Genomic DNA, 12,115 nt, shown 5'->3' on the forward strand with positions numbered 1-12,115 from the left:
GCCTTTTCGGTCCTGGCTCCAACCTGGCAGAACTCTCTGTCTGAGACCAGGGCCCGGCAGGACTTGCTATCCTTTCGCCGGGCCTGTAAGACAGAGCTGATCTGCCAGGCATATGGTTGATGCTGGGCAGGGCCCCCCACCGGTCCAATAGAGGGGATCATCCTTCCCTATCAGGAAATAGCTACCACCCGACCCTTCTGTGATATTGTTTTAGGAACAGTTGGATGATGGATTATATGAATTATATGAATTGTTTCTATGCTGCTGCTTTTTGTACTCTGTATTTTTAGATTTTAAATTATATATTATTGTTTATTCGTTTTAAAGTTGAAACGTTAAAGTTTTTATAATGTATATGATATAATCTGCCCTGAGCCCATTGATGCGGGGAGGATGGAATATCAATCAAATATAAATAAATAAAATAAATAAAAGAAGTTCTAAAGGTTGAGACTGACTTGGTGACTAGCGAGCCTAGATAATAAAAACATCCCACTGTACTAGGCCAGGGTGACAAATCCACTTGCAAATAAGGTGTTGTTCTGATACTGTACTTTATCTTCATTAGTCTTCTAAACATTCGTCACAAAGTGGTGATGCCTGTTTTCACAGACAGAAAGAGAAGACATGCTGGTATAGCAGCGGGTGGAAGGAGACGGTGTACATTCCAAGGAATGCAAGGGATTGCAGTCCATCTCTCTCACTCAGTGCACAGTTCAGAGGAGACACACATTCTGCACCCTCTTCATAAGTTTAGTCTACACACATACCACCCAACAAAGTAGAGTGTGGGTATTGCTTGCAGTGTCCCCAAATGTAGCAGTTTATTTTACTCCACAGGAGTGAAAATGTAAAGTAGTACAACCTGGGAAACCTTTTTAACAGTGGGTCAAACCTGGTCTTTGCTGCTAGTGACCCAGCCACTAACCATCACTCCAGCCTGTATTGCAAGTCCCACTGGGACTGAATATTGGGAATGCTGGATGAATCCGTCTCAGCACTCACAAGTTCAAAAACAAGATACTTTTCTAACCAAGCTTTAGATTTACTTGCTTTATGTACTTATGGTCAAGCCTTTGTTGCTGAAGCTCAAACTGGATTGCAGAGTTAGAAAAACAATGGAAGAAAACACTACAAGACACCGTGAAGAATGAGTAACTGGATTGCAGATATACAAAAACAATACTGTAAAAAAATAGATAATACATAAACAGTCCTATAAACTACAGCCTTATTCCTTTTCTAAAATGGCCCCTGAACAATTGTTTTGCATCTTGACCTCCTCAGGCAGAGCATTCCACAAAATGGAAGCTGTTAACAGAGAATGCTTGGGTACAGCTGGCATTAGAAACCAGCCTGTGACCATTTGAAATGCTAACCTACTCCAACGCTATTCTCTGTCAGCCTGAGTTCCATTACAACTTCTGAAGATATTTCTTATTGGCAGGGCTTTTTTTCAGCTGGAACGCAGTGGAATGGAGTTCCGGAACCTCTTGAAAATGGTCACATGGCTGGTGGCCCCGCCCCCTGATCTCCAGACAGAGGGGAGTTGAGATTGCCCTCCGCGCCCGGCACGGAGGGCAATCTAAACTCCCCTGTCTGGAGATCAGGGGGGCAGGGCCACCAGCCATGTGACCATTTTCTCCAAGGACAACCCACTGAGTTCCACCACCTCTTTTCCCAGAAAAAAAGCCCTGCTTATTGGATTTTCATCTTCTAGGTGTCCCAGTATATTGCTGTCTACTATAGACTCTTGAGGTCCGAAGGGAGACTTTGATCTTATCTGACTGCAGAGTTTTAGTATGCTGTCAGCACTTAACACAATGCTACAAGCCTAAAAGGAAACATAATTCATCACAATGCTAAGCAAACAAAGCATCACACCACAAATACAAATAACTGTGGAATAATATTATTTTGCTGCTGGCTGTGTTTAAAGACCAGCTTCTCACAGACATCTCGGCATGGCATCCAGAGTGCTAACCGCTGAAATATAGACACTTTGGAAAGAGGCGAGTTGAACAGCCCATGTACCATAAATGAAAGATTAAGGCAAACATGAACCAAATTCAGCTATAGTGTGACTCCTTTTGTAAATATGTCTGAAACCACTGTCAGTGTCATGGAAAAACAGCAACAGATGTGGAAAGCTAAGAGAAGTGTTAATGTACCCAAAATAAAAAGACACAGATGTGCTAACAGTGGGCGATGTGTGTGTTTCTGCTCAATGCCAAATCCACCAAACACATCGAGTTCCCCAGCTGTGAGCCCACACACAGTGTTCCAGATGCAGGTAACCCAAGCAGCCTCTCACAGGCAGGGCCATGGAAGTCATGACCCCTGGAGGTTCAAGAAGCCATCATTTATTGCAATCTGCTATTGAGACAACTCTTGGACAGTAAAAGAATTCAAGGAGGACTGTAAGGATGAAGCTGGTATTAGGGTGGCCACAGAAACATGGTTGCATTGCAACAGATAATGCCATCTTTTCTGGGGAGGCTACAGGAGACATGGTTGCCATCATGAAAAAGCCATTCCCAAGTTCATACAAATCTCTGAGAAAAATAGTAGATAAGTAACAAAAATGCACTTTAGATAAAACGCGAAGAAGAGTGCAAGAAGGTTGAAATGCAATTGTATAACCACATTTATGCATGGTAATAGGGCCAATTTTTTAAAAATCTGATACAAGTGAACAGAAAACTGCACTTCTCTTTCACACACGCACACCGGGAGCAGGAGAGAGGCTTTAAAGCACTGAGTGGCATGTACGAAATCAGTTTGTTGTGCTTCAAAATGCAGGCAACTAGGCTGCATGGAAGAGTTTTGTTACCATGAAAATGTTACTGTCTTAAAAAAAACGAACTCTTCCAAGCCCCTTTGGAGTCTCCTTTATTTTAAAAAGCAAGTGCTTCAGTATCACTGCAGGGAACCCTGGTTGGGTCCTGGAAACCTGGAACCAACTCATTCAAAACCTAGTGCAGTTGGCCTTCATAGATGGATGTGTGAATCATGATGATTCATCAGCAGTTCAAGGGCTCCCTCAAATGCCCTATTGCCTGGGACAGCTTTCTCCCTCCCCGCTCCCTCCTGTTGTCAAGGAACCCTGGGAAATTGGGCGGGGGGTGGGGGAGACAGTGCTGGGAGCCTTGCAACAACAGACCCAAATATTCCCAGGATTTTTCAGGAATCAATATTCGGTATTCTGGAATCATTAATACAGTTTCAGCTGATCAGAATATACCCCCCCAAATACTGGTATTTTGGGGGTATATTTTCAGACCAGAAGTAACTGGGAGCGCATCCGTAACTCCTCCTCCAGTTCAAGGCATTTCCTCCCTCTGTCTCCACAGCAAGACATTGTTACTCTTGCAAACAACATCCATCACAGGAAATAGTGGCTGGGAAGCATTTATTTATATATTTGTACCCAGCTTTTCTTTCCAGCAGGGCCTCCAAGTCACATACAGCATCTTTCCCCTCCACTTTATCCAAACCGTCACGTGAGGTAGGTTAGGCTGAAAGTACAACTGGCCAGGGCTTTTTTTCTAGGAAAAGAGGTGGTGGAACTCAGTGGTGGAACTCAGGACCACACAAGGACATCACTTTGGGTCAGCTGGAACAAGGGGGGAGTTTTTTAAAGATTAAATCACCCTCGGCGAAAATGGTCACATGGCCGGTGGCCCCACCCCCTGATCTCCAGACAGAGGGGAGTTTAGATTGCCCTCCGCGGAGGGAAATCTCAACTCCCCTGTCTGGAGATCAGGGGGTGGGGCCACCGGCCATGTGACCATTTTCAAGAGGCGCCGAAACTCCTTTCCACCACATTCCCACTGAAAAAAAGCCCTGCAACTGGCCCATCTCCCAGTGAGCTTTCCTGGCACAGTAGTGACTTGAACATGGGTCTCTCAGATCCTATTCTGAAATTCTAACCATTACACCATACTGCTTGTAGGGGGCAAGGAGATGATTAAGGGGGCAAGGAGATTATTAAGCACCCTCTTCTTATGCCACATCTACTCTAAATTACTCTATTTTAATAGATACAGCGATAGAGATGTTTTATCTAATTGTGTGAAATGTACTAGTTGCTAATGTTCAGAGTTTCTTTTTAAAAGGGTGTGTGTGTGTGTGGTGCCCTTAAGTCATAGCTGACTTATGGCAACCTCTGGCAGGGTTTTCATGGCAAGAGACTATCAGGTTTGCCTGCCTTTGCAGCCCTGGTCTTTGTTGGAGGTCTCCCATCCAATTACTAACTAAGGCTGAACCTGCTTAGCTTCTGAGATCTGACGAGATCAGGCTTACTTGGGCTAGCAACTGCGGGCAATGATTTAGTGGCATGGAACTTGATCATTCCTTCAGATTAGCCAAACAACACCCCAGTGAAGCATGCTGATCTGAAAGCAGCAACATGGTTACTCCTTTGAGAAAGTTGTGATCTAACACAGAGAAAAGCAGGATATAATTTCTTCAGAGGAACCTCTGAGTGTGAGGACTTGTGTAGAGAGGATTAGATCTGCTATTTTATTAAACAGAAGAAAGCTGAAATGAAATGTATTCACAAAACACAGCATGTTTCGTTGCGCAAGATTATAAAAGTCTACTTCATTTGTTGTGAAAACTCTTAACGACAACGATGAGGAGTCTGAGCGGTTGACATTGTACGCAATCAGGCTCTAAAGAAAAATATCCACTGCTGGATACGGTCTCTCAAAAAGCTGAGGAGCCCTAGAGTTCACAACAATCAAAATATCCAAAGTGTAAAAGAAACAACATTGCCATGGTCATATGATACCCTAACGCAGAATGTCACTTTCTGGCTGTATTTGCAGGGAAGAGGTTACTGCTTTGGAGATTTTGGATCTGGGCCTTTTGAGCTCCCAAATAGTTTTTAAGCTATTCAAGTTGGATTTTGCTTGACAGCACCTGCTTTGCGTTTGCAGTAACTTCAACAAAGGCAACCCAAATGCATATTTTTCAGAAGCTAAACACACACACACACACACACACACACCGCCGCCGCCGATTTCTCAAAGGAATTTGGAGACTGAATTCAGAGACAGCAACAGTTCGGAGGCCGACTCCTGCTGCTATAAGAGTGCTTGCTCTTTAAATTTTTATGACATGGATTCCCCCCACCTTTCCCATTTTTTTCTTCCAGATGTATGGCATTAAAAGTAAAAATGTTTAAATGTTTTTAAAAATGCATCAAAAGAGATTACTAGGTTGTAGACTATTAGGCTAAGTGTGGAGCCTTCCTCCAAAGGGCGAGACTCTTCCCCCAGCTCTTCATTTAGGTGACACTCTCGGTAGGATACAGACCCTTTGGTCTCAGGGGCAATATTCTGTAACACCTTGCGGTCTGTCTGTCCCTTTTCTTGTGGGATAAATATTCGTCGGTTTTAATGGAAGTCTTAAAGTCTTCCACATTCCTTGTTTCAGCGTGTCGTCTGAGGACTACTGCAGATGGAAGGGTCCAGTGTAGATGCCAGCTCTGAGGTCATTCCATAAGTCTTTGCATCTCGGAAGCTGGTTGTTGGATCCACTGATGCGAGTTCGGATCCGAGCAGCTCGTGGGTTTCAAAGCCAAACCCAGAGACAGAGTTGAATGGCATTTTGGGGTCCGAAGAGGTGCGGTTGGATCCGGCGGGGCATACATGCTCGAAGTCGACAATTCCATATTTGTTGGATCCGATTGCACGGCCAGCTCCAACAGACTGGAAGATTTTGCCGTCTTAGTAGCCAGGATGCTGGATGCAGAAAGCACCGGCTCCCCCAATAGGGCTTTTAATCTAGTAGCCCCCCTCTGCCCATGCCTTCAGGGTAAATTTTTGGCAAGCCTTGCAGGCCAGGAAGTTATGGCCCTCCCCTGGGCAGACAAGGCAGAGATCATGCCTGCTCGTACGGGTCATTTTTTTAGAGCATTTTGTACACTTTTTAAACAATGCTTTCTATGCCATCTCACAGATTTTCGTAACAAATTTGGAAGGATAATTCTTGGTAGAAGAAGAAGCAGTTACGACGCACGCTGAAAAGAACCTCTGTCCAGTGGCAAAAGAGGAACTGAGGGTGGGGATGCTGTTTCCACAGATGGGTGTTTTCAGTGGGAAACGCTCACACATGCACTCTAGGAGTCAGGCGCCCCCTTCGAAGAATTTTTTAGCTGTAAAACCTCGCCATTCGGCAGGCCTGCACATGCACAATCCCATGTGGGACTGCACAAGAAGACCGACAATGAAATATGGCATAGCGAATAGAAAACACTGGACATTGGGCTATGGACACTACAAGACCTTCCTAATAATTTTAGCAGAAAAAAGAAATTTAGAAATGCTTCAGTTCAGAAGGCTATTTCCTCACAGGGATTTAGCTTAGTTTTTCAGATTTTTATTTTCAGTTTTTCTGAAAGAGAAAGGCTTATTTGCTGTATAGCCTGGGTTGATTCAAACTAGAATGCCACCCCACCTCCTCTGTGTCACCCCCTCCCCCCCCAGCAAGATCCAGGGTGGATTGCAGACAAAGCATCTTCCTCGCCAGGCCACCTCAGATGGATCCAAGGCAGCAGCGACACAAGAGGAGATGAGCACCTCCTACTGTGCCACACAAGCAGGATCCAGTGGGAGTGAAAAGGCCTCTATGTCTCACTTTGAGCCCAGTGTGGTAGCAATGTCCGGCACACATTGCTGCCCCACATTGCAGTGTGGCAGCAATATTCAGTGCCTGCTGCAGCAGCTGGCACAAGCCACAACTGCAGTCCTCTCTTCCATTGGTGCACCAAACTTAATGGCATGAAGCAGCTGTGAGGGGCACATAGATGGTGAAATTGACCTACCAGGGGAGAGGCGATTCTGCACTTGGTCCTAAGTGATGCCCAAGATCTGGTGAGAGATGTAAAAGTGGTTGCACCGCTTAGGAACTGTGACCATAATGTTATTGAATTCAGCATTTTCATAAATAGGGAGTTTCCCAAAAAGACCAACACAACCTCTTTTAACTTTAATAGAGGTAACTTCTCTGAGATGAGGGGGCATGTGAAGAAGAAACTGAAAGGAAAGGTCAAAAGGGTCAAAACCCTTGGGGAAGCTTGGAGACTATTTAAAACTACAATCCTAGAACTATTTAAAACTACAATCCTAGAAGCTCAGATAAAATATATACCACAGGTTAGGAAAGGCACAAATAGGTATAACATGGTTAACAAACAAAGTAAAGGAAGCTATAAAAGGTAAGAAGGTTTCCTTTAAAAGGTGGAAAGCTAGTTGGAGTGAGGTATATAAAAGGGAACACAGGCTGTGGCAAAGAAAATGCAAGTCTGTGATCAGGCAGGCAAAAAGGGACTATGAGGAACACACTGCAAAAAACATAAAGACCAACAATAAATATTTCTTCAAATATATTAGAAGCAGGAAACCAGCCAGGGAGCCAGTGGGGCCCCTGGATGATCAAGGGGTAAAAGGATTACTGAAGGGTGATTGGGAAATGGCCGAGAAGCTAAATGCATTTTTTGCCTCTGTCTTCACTGTAGAAGATGAGAGGTGCTTGCCCTCTCCAGAACCGCTGATTTCGGAAGGAGTATTGAAAGACCTGAGTCAGATTGAGGTGACGAGAGAGGAGGTCCTACAACTGATAGACAATTTAAAAACTAACAAATCACCAGGCCCGGATGGCATACATCCAAGAGTTCTGAAAGAACTCAAATGTGAACTTGTGGATCTCCTGACAAAGATATGTAACCTTTCATTAACATCTGCCTCCATTCTTGAGTACTGGAAGGTAGCTAATGTCACCCCCATCTTTAAAAAAGGGTTCCAGAAGAGATCTGGGAAATTACAGGTCAGTCAGTCTAACGTTAATACCGAATAAGTTGGTGGAAACCGTTATTAAAGAAAGAATTAGTAGCCACATTGATGAACAAAAGCTATTGAGGAAGACTCAGCATGGGTTCTGTAAGGGAAGATCTTGTCTCACGAGGGAGTGAACAAACATGTGGACAAGGGGGAACCAACAGATGTTGTCTACCTAGACTTCCAGAAAGCTTTTGATAAAGTTCCTCATCAAAGGCTGCTAAGTAAGCTCAATAGTCATGGGATAAAAGGACAAGACCTCTCGTGGATCAAAAACTGGCTAACAAATAGGAAACAGAGTGAGTATAAATGGGCAATATTCATAGTGGAGGGTGGTAAGCAGTGGAGCACCACAGGGCTCAGTATTGGTTCAGGTGTTTTTTAACTTGTTCATTAATGATTTGGAGCTGGGAGTAAGCTGTGAAGTGGCTAAGTTTGCAGATGACACTAAATTGTTCAGGGTGGTGAGAACCAGGGAGGATTGTGAGGCACTCCAAAGGGATGTCGAGGCTGGGCGAGTGGGCATCAATGTGGCAAATGAGGTTCAACGTGGCCAAGTGCAAAGTAATGCAGATTGGGGCCAAAAATCCCAAATATAAATACACAATGGGGTCAAAACTGGCGGAGACTGACCAAGAGAGAGATCTTGGAGTAGTGGTGGATAACTCACTGAAAATGTCGATACAGTATGTGACAGCAATAAAAAAGGCCAACACTATGCTGGGGATTATTAGGAAAGGAATTGAAAACAAATCAGCTAGTATCATAATGCCCCTGTATAAATCAATGGTATGGCCTCATTTGGAATACTGTGTACAATTCTGGTCACCACACCTCAAAAAAGATATTATAGCACTGGAAAAAGTGCAGAAAAGGGCAACTAGAATGATTAAAGGGATGGAACACTTCCCCTATGAAGAAAGGTTAAAGCACTTGGGGCTCTTTAGCTTGGAGAAATGATGACTGAGGGGTGACATGACAGAGGTTTACAAGATTATGCATGGTATAGAGAAGGTAGAGAAGTAGTTTTCTCCCTTTCTCACAATACAAGAACTCGTGGGTACTCAATGAAATTGCTGAGCAGTCGGGTTAGAACGGATAAAAGGAAGTACTTCTTCACCCAAAGGGTGATTAACACATGGAATTCATTGCCTCAGGAGGTGGTGGCAGCTTCAAGCATAGACAGCTTCAAAAGGGGACTGGATAAACATATGGAGCAGAGGTCCACTAGTGTCTATTAGCCACAAGGTATAGATCGAACTCTCTGTCTAGGGCAGTGATGTTCTGTATTCTTGGTGTTTGGGGGCGGGGGCAATCAGTTGGAGGGCTTCTAGTGTCCCTTCCCCACTGGCAGACCTCCTGAGGACACCTGGTTTTTGGCCACTGTGTGACACAGTGTGTTGGACTGGATGGGTCATTGGCCTGATCCAACATGGCTTCTCTTATGTTCTTACCTTGTGGGTTGTGTACTGTTTCTCAATCATTTACTCCAAAACCTATTTACAAATCCAACAGCTGACTTCCAATTTGGCATTAATAACTTGGAGATGTCACACACACCCCGTACTGCTTATTTATACTTCATATGTAGCATAAGGGATGCAATGCAAAAGCAAGACAAAGGCTATTTAAGGGGGGGGCTCATGGTCCACAGTTCTGTTACCCATTGCACTTTAAGTAGGATATGAAGTTTCAACCCTCGAGTGATAAAACAAATTGAAACAAGCATGAAACCCCCAAGTAAAAAGCAGCTGAGAGGAAGATGCATTTCTCTCCTTTTATGTTTATCACTAGCACCAAGGAAATGACGGAAAGCTCAACTGAGGTTTATATATGCTGTGTTTAGAATTCCTAACAATTGTCAAGCACAGAGGACAGTATCCAACCAAGTTGTTCTGAACTCCTAAAGGCATGTACGATTGGTTAAGAGAGAGTGGTGATTTCTGCCAATTGCCTTCTTTTGGGGCAACCCACTGACTCTTTTGATATGGGGAAAAGGGGAGGTCAGCTGACTCTTAACTGCAGTCTAGGGAGCATAGTAGGATTTTGTGGGGGGCGGGGCGGGAATTGGTAGCAGTCACTGCCTCTTCTTAAGAAAACTTAAATACCCTTATGTCTTCAAAACTACTTAGCTGGATACAAGCCAGTGCTAAGTCATCTTTCAGATAGCCTCTACATGGCCACCAGGGATAGATTTATCTTCTCAAGCTTTATTCTAAAAAACCAATTGGGAGCCAGTGTAGATGGGCCAAGACAACCCACCCAGTCAACACTATGACTGCAACAATTCTGTACATAGTGAAGTTTCCAAACACTTTTCAAGGGTAGTCGCATGCATAGTGCACTGCAGCAGTTTAATCAAGATGTAACAGGCATGCACCACAGTAACCAAATCTTTTCTGCCCAAGAAAGGCTGCAGCTGGCTAACCAGATGAAGCTGGTAAAAGGCACTCCAGCCACAGCTGCCACCGGCTTATTTAGCAGTAGGCCCAGGTCCAAGAGCACCCCCAAACTATGGACCTGTTCCTTCAAGGGGAGTGCAACTCCATCCAGAGTGGCAGACACTTTAAATACTGGCTCAGGCTTCCGCTCACTGGTAGCACTTGTCAGGATTAAGCTTCATTTTATTAGCCTGCATCGATTCCAAAATTGCCTCCAGGCACCAGTTCAGGGTTTCTACAGCTTCCCTGAGATCAGCTGGAAGCATGAGATAGAGCTGAGTGTCACCTGCTTAGTAGTGACAACCCAACCCAAATCTCCGGATGACCTCATGCAGTGGTTTTACCTGTGTTGAAGAGCATAGAGGATAAGATGGAACCCTGTAGGACCCCACAGACCAAAAGCCAAGAGACTGAACAACAGTCCCCTAGCGCCACCTTCTGAAACCTATGCTCCAGGTAGCAACAGTGGCTCCAAGTCCCAGCCTAAAAAGCCGGTCCTGAAGGATACCATGATGTTAGCAGTCAAACCCCTCTCCTCATATATCATAAGTCCAAGGCATTGCCTGGCCTAGACCGGCTGCCAGCCCACAGGAGCCTGGAAAACTACCCGAGTGTGAGTCAGAAAGGTTGATTTACTGATTGCCCTCCACATCCCAGAGAGATATTAATAATTTTGAACAATGAGGTTCCATTATGTGATAACTTTTTATAGTTATTGCCCCACCATAGACCAACAGAGTTCAGTACATAAGCCACTGATCTAGCCTGCCAAAAAAGTTGTAGTATCTCGGCCTTTTGACACGGCAATGTTATCCACTGCACAGAAGAACCTGTCGAAACAACTTATTTCTATGGGCATTCCAATCTGTGCAGATTGTGGAAGGCCAGTGCAAGCCAGTGTAGTAGCACTGTTGAAGCTAAGCCCTTGCTCATCTTATATCAGCAGCTCCATGAAAGATTGCTTCCTGATATGAAGGGCAAACATTTATTATTATATTATCATCATATTAATAGGGGGATGAGCCAACAAGGACCCTGGAGCTCTGTAACATTCCAAAACAGGCCATGAGGAAAAAGATTGAACCGAACTCTCAAACTAAGTCACACTATTAGCTATCTTACACAAATGCAAGCAACTGCCAGCACAACAGTTATGGGAGTCATCTGAACAATATGGTTGCACTTTACACACATGAATCCCAATAGTTCACATACATACCCACAATTGCAGATCTCACATAAACATTTTTCAGCAGATGAGGAGAGATGTGGAGTCAAAGACGACATTGTAATGAAGTAAGATGACTACAGTCTGCGGTTGAGTAACTGGATAGAGAGAACTATCACACTGCAGCAGGTTGCAGTGGAAGGAAGTATTCTGCACGTTCCAGCTACTCAGGTTCACTAGAGCAGCAAAAGTCTCTTCCCTCCCCTTAAGACTGCTGCTTAGGCCTCTACTGATCCCAGCCTATCCTGCAAAGGGGTGGGGACTGATCATAACCTCCTGGGATGGTCACTTGGAGATTCTTTGTGAAGTCACCAGGACTGACTTGGACCCTGCAGGCAAGACACCAGTGCTGTCAAGGAGATCTTAAAACAGTGCCCTATAAAAACCAAGGGAGTACGTGACATCTCAAGTGATAGATAAATAGTTCGGTTCAGACTTGGGAATTACTAAACTTATTCTAGTCAGCCACTGGTCAGAATACAGAGAACTAAAGCAAAAACTCAAAAAGGGCTGCAGAGATTACTCTGGATTTGTTTCCCTCACACATGACACTTGAAAAATAGCTATACAGATGCACATAAATACAGGAATATTTAATCTCC

The sequence above is a fragment of the Eublepharis macularius genome, chromosome 8 (genome assembly GCF_028583425.1).
Source record: "Eublepharis macularius isolate TG4126 chromosome 8, MPM_Emac_v1.0, whole genome shotgun sequence".
NCBI classification, from domain to species: Eukaryota; Metazoa; Chordata; class Lepidosauria; order Squamata; family Eublepharidae; genus Eublepharis; species Eublepharis macularius.